Source organism: Platichthys flesus, chromosome 18 (assembly GCF_949316205.1).
Source record: "Platichthys flesus chromosome 18, fPlaFle2.1, whole genome shotgun sequence".
NCBI classification, from domain to species: domain Eukaryota; kingdom Metazoa; phylum Chordata; class Actinopteri; order Pleuronectiformes; family Pleuronectidae; genus Platichthys; species Platichthys flesus.
In genome coordinates this window covers 11,122,538-11,141,154 of record NC_084962.1, presented here as the reverse complement: position 1 = coordinate 11,141,154, position 18,617 = coordinate 11,122,538, and the positions used below count along the sequence as shown (strand labels likewise).

Below are 18,617 nucleotides of genomic sequence, written 5' to 3'. Positions count from 1 at the left end.
AACGGTGTAATTAAATCTCGACGGATGACGGGAGAGCGAACGCCTGCTAAATGGCCATCTTATCTTCCCCGCCCCGACAAACTGTCAGCCCCTCTCCTCTATTTGTACATAATAGGACCGTGAAGGCCGTGACAACACAATGATAGGTAATCGTGAGGAGGCAGATGCGGAAATTGTCAGTGAGCAGAGAGGGAACTTTTTTTTCCCGTTTTTTAACAAAGTCAGAACTGATGTGGCTCGAGTTTTACAGATAAACACAATTCAGGTCTTGTGAAAGAGCAATACGTCATGAGCAGAAAAGAAACCGATCAACAACTTTAAGGTTTAACAGCAGTCGATGAAAAAGAAAACTTGGTGTCGACCATAAAGATGGTTGATCTTTAATAGCGATCAGGGGATGGAGCCGCTGTGGCGAGCTCCTGCTGCTAAGCGAGCTTGACCAATCGTGAGTTAGTGTCGGCTGTCAATCAGGACGTTTCACCTCCATTTTATGATATTAAATAACTAATCAAAACCAAACTTATTCCAAATTTAGCACTTGAACATACATCAGTGTGATATGAATTATACCGCGGCTCCATTCACAAAACATGTCCAATCCACAAACATGGTGTAAGCAGTCTTTGTGACCTGTACCACAGCCAGCCAGCAGGGGGCGATTTAGACTCTTTGGCTTAATTTTTTTTTTTTTTTTATTAGATTCAACTTTATTGTCATTGCACAGTACAAGTACATATACAATGAAATGCAGTTTAGCATCTAACTAGAAGTGCAAAAAAAGAGTATTGTGCATAGTGGAATATGTAAATGAATAGGAAATAGAAGGCAGCAGGAGTGTTTACAGTTCATGGTGTCTCCAGTTAACTTGATGAGGTAATCAGTTGTCCTTAGCATAAAGGCCTCCAGACGTCTCAGGTCAACTATAAAGTAGTCGGTTCCCTGACAGTAAGAATATGCATCATCTCAACCTGTTAACCTCCAGACTTTCTGAGATTCCTAAACATGCGTATCAGCTGCAGCAGTTCAATGCTGTATTCCGTATTACAAAACAAACATGTTTCATCTTCCTAAATTTGTCTAAAAAGGCACAGGCAAAAGTGTCGTCAAAAATTCTGACATCCCCATATTTTGTTGTCGGTGTGATTTTTTTTCTTCTCCCCTCTCCAGGAGCAAATTGTCAGAATTCATCTAAATGAGACCGATGAGCTCTGAGAGGTAAAGCATTGTCTGTAATGACTAAATGGATTTGTCCTGAAAAAAATCCGCCTGTCAACACACGCGTACAGCGGCCCTGTAAAACGCCTCTGTGTTAAATAAACCCTGTTATATAAGATCTCGTGACCGTGGTGTGAAACCAACACTTAGTTTCTAACAACTTTGATAAGTTTGATTACTGAACTTTGTCCTAAAGTCACACAGGGATAGAGTCAATGTTCTCAGCTCTCATAATGTCACTGAAACACAAACACTCATTAACACCCATTAAAACTTAAGACATTCACAGTTTATATATGAGCGCACACACACACACACATACACGTACACGTACACGTACACACACACACGTACACACACGTACACACACGTACACACACACACACACACACACACACACACACACACACACACACACACACACACACACACACACACACACACACACACACACACACACACACACACACACACACACACACACACACACACACACACACACACACACACACACACACACACACACACACACACAAACACACCAGCAGAGTAAATTTAACACAGATGATTTATAGCAGCTGATCTCTCTGCATGTTTGTATTATATATTCTTATATCTTTGAGAGGACCATGTTTGACAGTTTGGGAAAGTGAGGACATACTGGTCAGGTTAGGACTTGTTTCAGGTTTAGGGTTACCATTAGGTATGGGGCTAGGTTTATGTTAGGCTCAGGGTTACAGCAGACAGTTTATCACCCTGCTCGACCTCTCGGATTTGATGCTGTTGTGGACGCATCTGTGCAGACACCCTCCCGCTGTGTTGTGCATGTGTGAAAGGCATTTGATTTTACCTGGAGGTCATGTCTGAAAACAGCTTAAGATAGAACTATAAGCCTGTGTTTGTGTGTGTTTTTGTGTTTGTGTGTGCAGCCTTAATACCACCAATTGCAGCATATGGTCTCCACAATACGTGAATTAGCAGTAAAATCTCACACACACACACACACACACACACACACACACACACACACACACACACACACACACACACACACACACACACACACACACACACACACACACACACACACACACACACACACACACACACACACACACACACACACACACACACACACACACACAAACACACCAGCAGAGTAAATTTAACACAGATGATTTATAGCAGCTGATCTCTCTGCATGTTTGTATTATATATTCTTATATCTTTGAGAGGACCATGTTTGACAGTTTGGGAAAGTGAGGACATACTGGTCAGGTTAGGACTTGTTTCAGGTTTAGGGTTACCATTAGGTATGGGGCTAGGTTTATGTTAGGCTCAGGGTTACAGCAGACAGTTTATCACCCTGCTCGACCTCTCGGATTTGATGCTGTTGTGGACGCATCTGTGCAGACACCCTCCCGCTGTGTTGTGCATGTGTGAAAGGCATTTGATTTTACCTGGAGGTCATGTCTGAAAACAGCTTAAGATAGAACTATAAGCCTGTGTTTGTGTGTGTTTTTGTGTTTGTGTGTGCAGCCTTAATACCACCAATTGCAGCATATGGTCTCCACAATACGTGAATTAGCAGTAAAATCTCACACACACACACACACACACACACACCAACCATACACCAGAACATAGTCCCTGCGTGCATGGCCATAGAGACCTCGGTTAATTATTCACATTGGTCAATAATGAGCCACAAATCAATTTTTAATTGTGTTTGTCTCCTGTATTAATCAGAGAATCGATTCCGAGCACGTCCACGACGCCGGGATGAGCCTCTGGAAGCAAACGAGCTTCAGGATGAGAAAGGATGGAGAGAGGACGTCGGACGACAGATGCTGCTGCAGAGAAAAAAGAAAGAGGGAAAAGAAGAGCAATAATGCGGCATGGTGTGACAAGAAGTGATGACTCACTACCTGGAAACTACCAAGGGATTTGTTTTCGTTTTTTTTTACATGCGAGCCGTCACCTCTGAGCCTCTCCAGTCTGCAGGTAGGGCGATAGTTTGCACGGACGTCCTACTCCATTTCAGTCTACAAGCTGATAGAGTAATGGAACGGTGCTGACCTACCTACTGTTACCACACACAAACACACACGCACACACAATACATCCTCCAGTCTAATTCTCTTTCACCTTGCTCTTTCAAATTCTACTTTTGCAATCAGAGGATACATGCACGTTTTCTAGACGTGGTTAAACCTGCTAAAAAGTGGAAAAGAAATCTCCCCTGGTCTTTCATGCTCAATTCCACAAATGTGCTGGTAAAGCTCTCTCGCTGCCTTGCCACTGGTGCACTTTGCACCATGCGGAGGAAGAAATTGCAGTTGCACGATGTTCCCAGGATGTAAAATACAATGATTACAACACCGGGAAGTTCCATGCACGTCATAAAGCTGCTCAGGTGCCAAAATAAAGAAGTGGAAAGAAGCGCGTAGGCTCAGGTGACACATTTCCATCAGCTCCCACCACCGGGAGTCAATGCTGATTATATCCATTTGTTCACGTCACATTACCGCTTGACAAGAAAAGACAACTGTAAGAAACAACACACACGCAGAAAACATGTTAGAATCCAACACAACTGATTCAACTTTGAAGCCTCTGAAAGCAAAATCAAATTGCAGAGGACCCTGGTAGGAAATGTCAAGCGGAAGCCCCCCCCCCCCCCCCCCGCATGCACGCACGCATGCATGCACACACTCACACACACACACACACACACACTTTTAGAGGCACATATTCTATTGATGATAGAATTGCTGTTTACTTGCATTTTGGCTCCTTATTTTCCCCGATCAGTCAAATTAGCGCACAAACTACGAGAACAAATCCGGGTTGCTGATGTTTTTCTACCTTTAGGATGAGTAAATTGATAGAAAGCTTTTACATTATTGTCTCCATTGTTGTGCCTGACTGTGTAGAAGCGGAGGCTCGGCCTGGTGGAAATCAGACAAATAATCTTCATGCGGTGCTTCACAAACAGAGGCAGAGAGACAAAAGGGAGCGTTTCAGTCTGATGCGCTCTCTGCAGGAAAGTGTGTCATCCATTAGTGAGCCTTTTATTGACTATTGGAGTATTGGAAAGGGCCTCACCACTAGAAAAAATGGGTTTCGTTGAGGGGATGAATTAACAAGTACACAAATCGCTTCAGATGTCCACTTAATTAGTCACTGGAGAGCTGCATTAATCTAGCTGAACTCAATTCGAGTTTTCAAACTTAAATCGACACGGTATTTGCCTCAGAAAGCCGAACAAGCCAGAGTCGATCTTCCTTTTATTTTTTTCACTTGTCCTTTCTTGAGACACCACCGAACTGGATTTGTAAAAGACAGGTGAGGATTTTTTTATTCTGAATCATTCGAGGTTAACACCCGCTGATGTGTGCGGCTCCCTGTGGAACCAAGGTCGCAGCCCGAAACCAATCAGGCGGGCAGAGTCCTGGGTCGCATTGATTGACGGCCGGTGACGAATGCGTTTGAAATGTGAACATGCATTGATTTGTGGTGGCGTGTGTTATAACTCTCTGTGCTAACATGAGTGTGAGCTGTGAGACGTGGCCTGACAGGTGGTGTGTAGGCAAACAGCGGTGTGGTTTTTAATCAGCCGCACCACCAGTGGCCAAACTGTGGCTGTGAATACAAATTGATTTTTACAGACACAATCTACAGCAGGTTCACGGTTTATTTGCAATAAATGATATTGGTGAGTGTAATTCAGTTTGAGGGGCAGATGCGGACAGTAGCCGTGTCTCAAGTCAGGGGCCACATCCTTCGTAGGAGCCGTTCTACGCAACGGAAATCAGCTGCGTCCTTCATCGTCTGCGTATACTACAACAAAAATGAGATGATCCGGTCTACCTATTGCATCACCAGCTTGTCTCGCACTAGCAGTCTTTTTTTTTCTACATTGTTCTACGTTGAAAAGGAGATTTTTTATACATGTGTAACATTAGCTGTTGGGTATAGTAACATCTTTAAATCATTTCTTCTGACGCTTTCGACTCGCTTTCTTTCTCTCTGAAAGACTGCAATGAATCATGAGACATGTTGGGCCAGAGAGGATGGCTAAACGGTAAATGGTTTTGGTTTTGTATTTATATAGCCTTTTTATAGTCTTGATGACCACTCAAAGCGCTTTACAGTACAGTTTTTTCTAATTCAACCATTCACACAACATGCATGCACCTTGCCAAAGGACACGTTGGCATGCAGATGGGTCAGACTAGGGATTGATCAACCTCCAGGTTGGAGGACGACCACTCTACCCCGCAGCCTGTTGAGGCCAGCGTTGAGGCCACCGATCCACCTGTTGAGGCCAACATTCAACATCTTGTATTCTCTTCAGGGTTTGCAGCAGCAGACACCATCTCAAGAATGGTGAGAAAAAAAGATTTTATTTGCACAATGTAACAGACAACAATTATTCAAGGCATAAAAATCATTATAAATATTAAAAGTATAAAAATTACCCTACACGTGTTTGTGCTTGTAGATGCTCCAAGAGAAGAAGAACAGGACAGAGCTGAAGAAAACAACCCATGTGAGACATTCGGATGGTGGGACGAGATCCCTGTCACTCAAAATGACCACGGCAGCGCCTGGGACACCTGTGACACACTGTGTCAGCTGAAACTGCCTGTAAGTCATGCTCTGACTTCTGGAGTCAACAAGACACAGACGAGCGTGTGCAGTCAGACGGAGAAGACAGACGAAGCACAGACACCGACTTCAGAGACGAGGGAACCGAGCAGTCAGATGCACAGAAAGAGGCTGGAAACCAAAAGATAAAGCATCACTAACTCACAGACTCTTTACACCAGTATTTGTCAGAAATAGACCCAAGACAAAAGTCATTAAAGGTTTCTTATTTTTCCTTTTCAGTGTTTATTTCCTCTTGTGTGTTATTTCGTTTTTTGTGCAAGTAAATTATCTGCAAAGTTAAAAAGATCCCAGTAAAGAGAGCTCCTATAACTTGACTAAAAACATGGCTCCCGAAACGCCTCAGAAGTCCCGCCCATACGTGTGATGTCACACTGTCTGACATTTGCATACAAATTAGCATTGAGTCTGGCACACCACCAAACAAATACAGGTAGATCGAGAGTGGGGGTTATGTTTTGTAAATACACCGGCGACTGGCTTCATCAGGAGGGGTTCTTAAAGAGACAGCAGCTAAAGCCATGTGTTTCAGACAGAGGCTGAAAGGAGTAGCGTCAGCAATGTACACTTTGAGGAAAGTAATGCATTTTCTGAACATTGGAGAGTTTAAACCTTTTCAAGTAATAACACATTCAAATTGTGACCTTGAAAATCAACATAATTATTATATTAAGTGATTTAACTTGGAGCCCATAGTGGTTTTGTGAGTTCAGTTTTACTTATTTGGGAATTTATTTTGGATACGGTCACTTCTGGTTTAACTTTCAAATACGATAAAATGACTTACGTTGTATTTGTTAGTCCTATTAGCTGCATCCAAATGGGAGGGGTACGATGATTCTTCATTAAGTTTGGAGGACAAGGTGATGACGTCTCTTTGTGCCCTGAGTGAAACAATAATACTGGTGATTAAAGTTCTATCTAAACAAATGGGATGATGGCCAAAAGCATCAAAATAAGCTTCCACATAAAAGTGGGATATCCCTTTGAGGACTTTTTTATAGCATATGGATCACGGCTCACAAAACATCATCCACTCACTCACTCACTCACTCACTCACTCACTCACTCACTCACTCACTCACTCACTCACTCACTCACTCACTCACTCACTCACTCACTCACTCACTCACTCACTCACTCACTCACTCACTCACTCACTCACTCACTCACTCACTCACTCACTCACTCACTCACTCACTCACTCACTCACTCACTCACTCACTCACTCACTCACTCACTCACTCACTCACTCACTCACTCCCTCCCTCCCTCCCTCCCTCCCTCCCTCCCTCCCTCCCTCCCTCACTCACTCACTCACTCACTCACTCACTCACTCACTCACTCACTCACTCACTCACTCACTCACTCACTCACTCACTCACTCACTCACTCACTCACTCACTCACTCACTCACTCACTCACTCCCTCCCTCCCTCCCTCCCTCCCTCCCTCACTCACTCACTCACTCACTCACTCACCCACCCACCCACCCACCCACCCACCCACCCACCCACCCACCCCCTCCCTCCCTCCCTCACTCACTCACTCACTCACTCACTCACTCACTCACTCACTCACTCACTCACTCACTCACTCACTCACTCACTCACTCACTCCCTCCCTCCCTCCCTCCCTCACTCACTCACTCACTCACTCACTCACTCACTCACTCACTCACTCACTCTCACACACACACACACACACACAAAGGGAAAAGCAGTTTGACCTATGGACAAGATGAGATTGAGACATTTTATAAAAAGAACAAGAGGAGAAAGGTGACATGAAGCAGCAGTTTACAAAAAGAAACACAAACACTCAAACACACATCCATAAACAGCTTGTTATTCCACTTTCCTCACATACACACACAGTCACACACACACACACACACACACACACACACACACAGTCACACGCAGCCCCTTTCTTTTCTTAATTAGCCTAAAGCCCTGAGGTCTGGTTTCAGCTCTTCCTCTCAGTGTGGTGCCAGTGCTTCTGTTAGTTAAGATTTCAGCTCAACATCCTTCACTGCTCTCATCTCTACCTCACCCTCTCGCCTGCTCAGTCTCACACAGACACACACAGTCAGGCGCTTCCCACTGTCATCTCTCTCTCACACACACACACACACACACACACACACACACACACACACACACACACACACACACACACACACACACACACACACACACACACACACACACACACACACACACACACACACACACACACACACACACACACATCAACACACACACACATGCACACACACTTTGCCCGTATCTCCACTGTATCCCTTTCTTAATTTATCACTTCTCCTCGTCTTGTTCTGGCTCACCCTCCCACTCCGCTTGTACCAGGACCGTTATCTCATCACTGTTTTCTTTATTTTTGCCGCCTCTCTTTTCACTGCCCTCTCTCTTTCTTTATCTTCCAAAGGGATTGAAAAGTGTCCCCGCCTGCCATTGTGATTGTTGCCTCGCTGGTTTGATACCTCCCCCGTCCTCACCCTGCGAAAAGCGAGACAGTCTGAGGAGCACGTTTGATGACATCTAGCCAGTGGCTGTGTGACACCCGTTCACCGTGTGACACCCGTTCACTGTTCTGCATTAACAAACCCCCAATCAGGACTTCCCCAAAAAGACCATCAGTCCAAACCTAGCTTCCCTCTATGCAAGGCCAGACACACAAACAAAACAAAACTCACCAACTGAACATATATACAGTATATATATATATATATATATATATATATATATGACCAAATACCCCCCCTGCACTCGGATGAAAGTCTGTGTCAGAGTGTTGCCATGGTTACACCATTCCTCACTGTTCATCATGAGGCCAGCAGAGCAGCCGCAGGTAGCCTGGGCTGATATGAGTGTGTGTGTGTGTGTCTCTGTGTGTGTGTCTGTGTGTTTGAGGGCAGATGTGGGGGGTAAGTAAGAAGGATGAGGCGAGGGAGAGAAAAAAAGAAAAAAATGACATTGAACACAACCTCATCCTCTCGAGTCCCCAATTCTCTCAGTGTTTTAATGCTGTGATGTTGTTTACCCCGGCAGCAGCCTTATCATCATCAAAGCCTGTAAGTGGCACTCTCCGAACGGAGCAGTTTGTTTCCTCCTCCTCCTCCTCTTCACTCTCCTTCTTCCCCATCGCCATGGTAACTGATTGCCTCATTCTCCTCTGGCTCGAATCCCTCGGAAACACAAACACCTGTTGTTCCTGTTGTCGCTGCCATCCCGGGTTAGCCTCCGATTTGTGCGTCAGCGTGTCGGATTTGGAAAAGTCTCGCTCCGAAAGCTGACACTCATTCTTCTGTGTGGAAATGAACTTTTTTAAGACCCTGAAAAGCATTTCACTCAATCGGCGTCTTACTTGTAACGACGGATTTCATTTTTTCTCCTATCAGCACCTATAAGCTTGGAAAGATAGAAAGTTTCTTCCTGTCTGACAGCATCACATCCTCAGTATCATCTTGTTCCAGCCCTTCACTGCTGCCATATGTCCACATTAAGTGAAATATTAAAACTGCCGGCTCCATTTTCTTCATGACTGCATCATTTCCAACACTGGAAATATGCTCTCAGTTTTAAGCATCCTTTTGCACCCCCTCCCCCCCCGTATTCCAGCGTGTGATACCTGATATCATTGTAAACGTTGAGATCTACACTAGGAATTTGAAATGAGGAGTTTCTGAGTGGAAGCCTTGAAGAAGACGTTGCTGCACAGCATGAGTTTGTAAGTACTGACATAGCGGTGTCACAGTTGGATTGAAGAAAATAAGATAAAACAACAAACCAGATCCGCTTTGTACACCGGGGGGGGGGGGGGGGGGGGGGGGCTTTTTTCCCATCAAGGGACTTCCTTGATGGCAAAACTAAATTATGAAACACTTATATTTTGAACGTTTTTTTGTCTCTGTGCCCATTTGTTTGTTGGGATTTGAGCGATCGCTTGTGATTTTAATCCTTTTTATCTCTAACAATGTTTATTTTACGTAAAGCACTGTGGGATGTGTATCTGTGATAGGGGACACAGATACACCTCTGTAGTGCAATGAGTGGGACTGCTTCTCTTCAGCGGGGTGTCTGATGTCAGATGGTAGTGATGGGGATGATGAAGATGATGATTGTACTAAGAGCTGCATTTAGCCATAACAATTTGCTTAAAGGTGTTAGATTGAGGTGAAAGGGATCTATTGGCAGAAATTGATAATAATAACATAATCCTTTAATCCCGGTTTCACTAGTGTGTTTCTTCTAAATCATATGACTTGTTGTTTTCCTCACCTTAGAATGGGCCAGATTGCAAAAACAGGGATTCCTCCTTAATATCAAACTCTGCAGTTGTCCCACACGCTAAAAATGATTTGCCAGGTGGTGTTTGTTATGTCTGTTGGTTCCTCGCAGGCCAGACTGAAACACCGAACATTTCTATCAGTGTCTTCCTGTGTTTGTTCAATTTCTTGTGCCATCTGCTCTGCAATGGTTCATCAAGACAAGAGGTTGACTGCAGTTCCAGCAGCTGTGCAGTAGCAACAAGGCTCCTTCACGACTTTAGCATTCAGCTTCTCAACATGATGCTATGAAGGGGCCATAACATTGTATCCTTCAGAATGTGGAAACGAGGGCTTTCAATCATCCAGTTTTTCGTGTTTCGGGCGGTAATGAGGAAATGCAATTCTACTGTTTATGCTATTGTCTTTTATTGGAGACAAAGATGCTGTTATTAGAAGTTCTTTGTGTTCCTAAATTGCTTCGTTTGTATCTAAGAATTGTTTCACCAGCCGGATCAAGTCTGGAGGAGGTTCCCCCCTGCTGAGGTGGTTGTTCCTGCTCTGGAGTTTTCTATTGAATAACACAGTTTCCATTTAAGAAACAAATCTGCATCTGTTTCTTGAAAAATCTCCATTCCAAGCGAGACCCGGGCTTAGACAAAGAACACAAAAGATCACAGAGAACATCCAATTAGGATGCACACACTGTATCTGGAGAGATCTGCGCCACGTGCACAGCTCAGACATTTAGGAAAACACAAGCCAGGCGGCAACTTCCCCTCACCTAACAACGTGTTTGTGATGATCCTGCGTGGCACTCAGACAGGTCTCCTAAACCTCACCTCTGCCTGTGTGCGAGGGGGAGTGCGGGTTCTGAGGTCAGAGGCGGAGCTCGAACACTGGAGCAGAGAAGATAACGGCTGCTGGCAAAGCTGGTAATTTGCTACATTCAGCCGAGGAGATCGACATCAATGAAACCGTGATTGCAGGAGAAGCGATACTAAATGCTGCGCGCACACACACACACACACACACACACACATATACACACACGTGCACACATTCATAAAGTGGGAGAGGCACGCCAAATTGCACACAGAGAAGAGGAGCAGAATTGATATTCAGCACACGTGGGTGGAGCGCACACATGCAATCATATAGTGTACGTACATGCATGCACTCGTAGGTACAAGCTCAGTACCCTTCAGCCACACGCACACACGGCTGATGACACTTTTACTCCACTTAGAATAAAGTATCACCCAGATTCCTCTCCTTTCCTCTATTTCTCCTCCAGTTGATGTGCTGAAACCCACAGCCAGCATAAATTGTATAGTATACACGTATGGTTAAATGAGTATGAATCACATTTTATGACCCTCGCAATCACTAGACTTCAACCCACTCAAGCACCTATGGGAGATTTTGGACCAACGTGTGAGACAATAATCAGGAAAACGCCCGATGAGGGAATATCTTTGGCGAGACTTGTATTTCATTCATGCAGCTGAGATCCAGACAGACACTTGTAGATCCGCCTGTTCTCCACCCATCTCCTGCCTCAGCTCCGTGCTGAGACGCTCGCTAACCATCCTTCAGTCATGTCCTGGATCTCCTGAACCTCCACCCACCCTGTTCTGCCCCCCCCCCCCGTCTCACACAGCTCTCCACCTCCTCGGCAGCGCTCTCCTCTCTAATTTCCTAAAATTTCCTAAACAGCCGACCAACCTGCCTGGGTGAGGAGCACACGGCAGTGACAGGTTATGAGGATGTGAAATGTGCCTGTAAAAGAGGACAGGGTGTTAATGTGGAGGTGTCAAACACAACCCATTACTGACATTTATCTATCAACGGTATTATAAAGCTGCTGTGGAAACCAGTGATGCTAAAAGACACAAAGATGTTTTTTCGCTTCCGTCTCGTGTCATCGGGCAGTTTTTTTTTTTTTTTTATAACGCAGCTTTCATTTCCTTTATTATTTCCAATATTCACGGCTCTGAACTTCTCCGACGGCGTCGCTGCACAAACACACCGTATTGATCTATTATTAAATGTTACAATCCATCAGACTTTTCGCCAGCTGTGGGAGTTAAAACGCACGTGGCTCCAATGCAAATCGACTCGTTTCATCAATTCCATCGAATCAACTGTCAACTTTTTTTTTTCCTCTTTTTAGCCGCGGCCTCATTCTGCCACGGTTCAACATTTGAGGGGAGCCTCACGCTGCCGGCAAAATGTTTCACTTGTTTTAAGAAATTCCGAAAGCTTTTAAAGTTGAATTTGACACCACAGATGTCGAGAGAGTCTCCGCTGATTTTCTCGGGACGCAATCACAGAGACAGAGACCCTTTCTCCAAACTTTCAGTCGCACTGGTTGTGTAACTTTATCATTTGGAGGCGCCAGCACATCATTCCGGAGCGCCGCAAACTTTTCACTGTGCGCATTATTCATTTAGAGTTGAAGCCTTTTTTCCCATCATATCTGAGACTTGGAAGTTGGACGTGACCCAACAACATTTTCTTCCATCTTTTTGCAAGTTGTATACTCGGTTTCTAGAAAACAAACAATTCAGACGAATCATCTCCTGCTTGTAATTTTCTCCAGAAAGGATCAGATGATGAAACCCATATTATATGTTCAGCCGGTTCTCGATGACCAATGTGACGTCTTGGCTAAATATCAGGTAACACAAATCTTGACCTTTGTGTAATGATTTGTCCTCAGAAGTCAAATGTGTTAGCGAGTCCTCATTTTGGGCCATTTTAGCTCGACAGTGTGAATTTGAAACATCTGACTCTCACTTGGTTTGAGGATTGGATCATGAAAAACACCAACATCCAGACTTTTCGGGAGATGCATGAATCAAGTGGTTTGATTATATTTGGGCAGTTTCAGTTTAAAGTCACTTCAATATGAATTACTAGATAAAACATCACCTGACAGCTGTTAAGTGCTTCCACCCATTTAACTCAGACACGGCACCTCAATGGGGGATTCAAATAGCGCCACTGAACATTCTCTAATTTATCACTTTTATTTTGACTGTGCTGATGTATCATTCCAGTGATACGCATTTTAAAATAATCAGATAAAGCGTATCAAGAATGTGACTTCTCAATCTCTAAGATTACTTTACCATCGTTTAAATTGGTAAAGTTACGTTTGACCAATTCTAAATAGCAAACAATTTAAACCAATTAATCAATAGGTGTGCACCAGGGCAACAAAAGAATAGGTTTAGTCACATTTGAAGGATTTCTGGATGCATGTCTAACCAAAGTAGCCACAACATGAAGACTTTTGTCATAGAGATACTGAAGTTCTAAAGTAAACTCATAATATTATAACAGATATAAGGACATCAGCACTATACCAGTGGGTTGGTGGGGTCTTACCTTCATTTAGCATCAGTGGCTGTATCTCAGGTGCAGTCGGGTCGAACGGCACCTATCAGAGATGTTCTCGTACAAGTTGTTAGTCAATCAAAGAAGCAAAACAGTCAGCTCAATGGTTTTTTTGCCGTCCATTTTCACTATGCACAACAAAGATGACATTGTTTAACTGTGAGTCAGTGATTAAAGGAGGCCTGTAGGATGTCTGACCACTAGCAGCGCTGTGGAGCAGTGTTTTTAAGGGGCTCTACATTGTGTTCACTTGTGAGTGACACACTCCTGCCCACTATAACACCAGAGGAGGGAACAATGCAAGTCTACTGATCGACACATCTGAACTCAACCCAACCTAACACACTGGTGAAACGGAATTCTGTTATACTCAGACATCCCCCCCCCACCCATCCACCCACCCATAGGATGCAAACCCGGCAGTAGCATCCTCCTCCAGCCCCTTCAGTTCCCCTCCTCTTCTTTGTCTCCTTCTACACATTGTTTTTGACCTTCAGTTATTCCATCTCCTTCATTGTTCAATTCTTTACATTCTCTCTCTCTCTCTCTCTCTCTATGTTTTTTCCTCCATATATGTGTATTTCACTGTACTACAGGTGCAGGCGGTGCTAGACAGACAGTTTCTCCGTAGAGGCAAAGGTCGCAGGTCAAAACTGAGCGAGCCAAGATGGATGCAGAATAAAGGTAAAGGGAACAAACAGGGCCTTGGAGGGTGAAGGACTTCCCAGGAGTCAGAGTGATGACAGTGTGGAAGGCGTGTGAGCGATTTCCTGGAGTGAAAACACTATTTCTTTCCCCGGTTTCATGTTTCCTCTTTCTCTCGCTCCTGCACTCTCCACAGAGGACATAGGGCACGAGGCAAATACCTTTTTCTCCAAGAGAAAACTTCCACTAAGACGAGGAGAGCGTTTGTAAGCTCCTGTGTCTCTCACCTTCAGCACCGCCGGCACCGGGGGGGGCATCGTCTGACAGCTGAAGTAAGAACGCTGACACCTTCCGACATTGTGTTTGCTAAACCTGCGACAGTAAAGGAAGGTCGACATTAACAACGTGTCCCCGACTTGCTCAAAATCTGTCCGAGCGCTCGAGAACAAGCAGAGCCCTCGAACAGATTGTCTTCGTTTTTTCCTAAGAACAAATGTACTGGATGTTAAATGTTCATTTCACTATCGATCTCCCTCAAACAGTGGTCAGGTGTGAATGGGACCCGTGGCTCATGTTTAGCAGCATGTGAAGGAGAAGGGTGTCAGGCGAGGGGTCGGACCTGACTGCAAAATGAGGCTGCAAGTCAATAAAAGTGAAATTATACCTCAGGTGACTATCAGAGGCTGAGATCCATAAAGCCATCCCCCTTTATCGTGATGAGACGTGATGAGGGGTCTGCAGAAAAAACACACACACACACATACATATATATATATTTGAAAAGAGGGCAAAGCTTTTTCAGGAGGTTTTGTGATGAGCTGTAAATGTATTCGAACGTACAACAACATAACCGCTACATTTTTTGAAGAGCTTGCAGCTTCAAGTAAATCCAGATGGGGAGAGAATGAGAGGCCGAGAGGTGTGTTTGCTGATCATTGAGGGAATCATCAATAATCAGTATCTTGTCATTAAGAATCCAGTGAATCTAAACGCTGATGGTAGTGAGAATCTGAGGAACTGATTCTACTGATCTACATCACAGGCATTGTTCATCTGCATCTTGGAGGTTTTCTTTTTTTGTTTGTCCGTCTGCTATTACTTATAAACCATATAATCCGATTTCGATGTACAGGAGGTGTTGGAGGAAGGAAGAACCCACAACATTCTGGAGCGCCTTTTGATTTTGAACATAGGAAGGATGCTCTCATTTAATAAGAGTTCAATCTTCCCTCTTCTTTTCAGCTCTGTTATGGTTTTCAACCAGTTCCTGAGACAAAAAAAACTCCCTTTGGAGGCTGTAAAACACTTTCTTCATCAGGCGGTTTCTAGGGCCTCTGGGGGCCGGAGGCATCGAAACAAACCGGGCCTTCCCCAAACCAGCAAGAAACTCAGGAAACCAAACCGCATCATTCCAATCTTCAAATGATTCCAACAGTAACATGCTGCACAATACGCATGCACATAAATAATAGCTAGGTAGTAACGTTTAGGACACATCCTACACACACATTCTCTCCTCAACTAGTCCTCGAGAAGCTTTTGGCAGGAAGCTGGTGACATGGTGCCCCGGGGCCTCGGATCATTGTGTCATTGCAGCCTCCTGTACACAGCTGATCCAGGTCAGGGACTAAGGGTCTCACAAAATGGTGACGGGGGCCTGTTCTCATGCCCCTGCACCAAAACAACGGGCTGGAGTTGGTCCTGAGAAGTGAAGTGATAGATCTCAATTCAGTAAAACATTGATTAAAGCAGCTTTAAACAGAACAGGGGCTGGGAGTGTCTGCTGAGACAACAGCAGCCGAGAATTAAGATGCATGGGCTGTGTGGACGGTGGGTGAGAGGCTGCTTGGCATTGCAGGTGTGTGTGTGTGTGTGTGTGTGTGTGTGTGTGTATTTATAAACAAACAAGCGGCAGGAACGGTCCCCGGAGTTTACGGGGGTCAACACTACTAATCAAGACGGGGTCGAAACACTCTGCCGGTGAAAACACTGCAGCGCTTATCGGCTCGGACCTCGTCCTCCCCTGTCCCCTTTCATCCGTCCCTCTTTTCGTTGTTTGTTTGGTCTCCTATGTAAAATCTTCTGACCTCTCGTTCTCTCTGTTCATCAGTATTTAACGCCTCCCTCCTCCTCCGCCAAGCTTTCTATTTTTTTTTTCGGAACTCTTTCACATTCATACGATTTAGTGTTCCTCTGACACTGTAGTTTTGCTCAGACGTTATCTGAGCTGTACCACGTAGTTAGAGCATTAAAACCAGAGGTGTGTGTGTGTATGTCAATGTGTGTGTGTGTGTGTGTGTGGAGGATCTAACACTCCAGGATTGATGACAACTAGGCCTGGTGTAATCTTGTTAGTTTGGGACAGAGACTTGATTTCACGCTGGCCAGGACCAGGAGTGGTCTCCTGTTGTAGCTCCAGGGCTCCAACAAATCCGGGTCGGTTTCCAGCGGAGACCAATTTAATTCACTTTGCGGGTGTTGATAGGAACTTGTTTGGCACCAGGGGACGAACATCGGTGGATTGTCTGCAAAGTCCAGAATAACTATGAAACATCCGACACTGGCGCGGCGTCGTGTGAAAAGCTCACAGCCGGAGCCGGTGAAATTGAACCATTAATCTCTGCAGTATTATTTCCTGGTCGTGGTAAAATGTTGACGCTCCCTGAGCCCAGCCGGAATCTTCAGAGGGCCCATTTGAAAGCTCTGTATTTTTCTTGTGGGCCCCATCACTGACACGAGCATCGTCTCCTTTTTGTCTCGTCATTACTCTCTTGTTCAATGGAGAGCGACCCCCACACACACACACCTCATCTCTTATGGATGGGTAATGTCTGGCCGGCCAGGGATACGAGCCGCTCTGCTCCGGCAGCTGCTCTAAACGCTGCACGTCACCGGGAATTACTGCCGAATATTTCACAGTGCTGAAATTATCTATTTTTTTATTCGGTCTGGTGTTAAACTTCCACAAATGGGAGAGGGGTTAAGCTGGGAGGCACTGGGGCGCTCATGGGGAAAAATGATGAGGAAAACGCAAACAAAAGCAGACTAAATGGAAACTTATCAGAGCAGGAATGAAAAGAAATGAACTTTTATTTTTGCAGAAATCCTCGCGGAGCGAACGCAGTAATTAAGGGATTAAGTGCAGCAGCAGGAGGTTAACAAGCAAATGTGGAAACATGATCTGCTTATTACAGCCTGATCGAATTTAAACAGGCCTTGAAGCCGTCAGTGCCCCAATTCCATACGGTAGCCATCAAGTACAGTTACTGCTCATCTTCGAAAAGCTGCTTCTGGATCATTAACTCAAGCACGATGCTGCTTCTTCTTTAAAGCCCACTGATAAGTTATTTTAAATCTAAAAGGCCCAGGAAACATTTCCCCCGATGAGCTCATGTAAAGGCCCCACCGGGAGGAGAAGCTTGTGTTTGGTGTCAGTGACCGTAGTGATGATCCATCCATTATCTACACTGAAGGGTGTAGTCAATTCTCCAGATTTTACCTGCAGGTAATGACTGATAATGGATATAGTGTAGCTGGAGAAAACCCTGAAACGTCCCAACTCACTTGGTTAATCTGAGATTGGATCCAGGAACCGCTTTGCTGTGAGATAACAGTGCTAGCCACCATTTCTATTAGATAGTTACTGCTATTTCCTTTGCAATGCAATTACAAATTCTTGAGGAAAGTCTAAGTGGAGGAAAAAGCTGATGTTTCTTCTCATCTACTCAAACCCTTTGTTCCCCCCCCCCCCCCCCCCCCCACTCTGTTCACTGTTTGTGCACAGACCAAACAAAAACCGTCTGCTCTGGGGAGCTGCAGTCAGCACCCCCCCCCCCCCCCCCACACCATGTTTCATTTTCAACCTGGTCTTAAAAAAGGCTTAGACAAACAAGATCATTAGACACTTCAATTATTGTTTCTCCCTCCAATTCTTTTCCTATAACTTATTTCTGTTAAAAAAAAACAAAGCAAATAAACTGTCATCAGTTTAAAGAGCTGGAAAGAAGAAACAATGTATGAACGATTTGGGCCTCAGCAGATTTGACGGGTAGGTGAAAGCACTCGGTGTGTGTGTGTGCTGACGAGAAAGAAACACTTTGCTGAACTGCTCGGGAATGATTGTGTAACAAAACATGAGCATTCCATTGCCAAGCTGAAACACAAATGATCAGAGGGCTGTAATTTCCCTGGAACAATGTAAAATTGCTTTAATTATAACGTGAACGATTTGAGTGCATTCAAAACGAGATTCATTAGACAGAGAAGTAAAAGACGCAGATTCACAGAACTCCATTGAAAAGTGTTCATTTGAACGAAGTTGTGTTCGACCGGAACAATTATGATAAAAAAAACGAATGTGACACAATTTAAATCAAATCACAGCTCAGTG

General features: G+C 44.6%; 1 long non-coding RNA gene across 2 annotated transcripts; it reads right to left on the bottom strand.

Annotated features, from left to right (window-relative positions):
- Nucleotides 1-716: 716 nt before the first annotated feature.
- Nucleotides 717-13,947, bottom strand: LOC133973072 (uncharacterized). 2 transcript variants are annotated; one of them, XR_009924528.1, is made up of 5 exons: nucleotides 13,574-13,947; nucleotides 6,677-6,773; nucleotides 5,705-6,000; nucleotides 5,416-5,569; nucleotides 717-3,068 (listed from the first exon to the last, which is right to left on the bottom strand). It is a non-coding gene; the product is annotated as an uncharacterized LOC133973072 (long non-coding RNA). The 2 variants fall into 2 exon arrangements; XR_009924527.1 differs by having other exon boundaries at nucleotides 5,416-6,000.
- Between the last annotated feature and the right edge of the window lie 4,670 nt (nucleotides 13,948-18,617).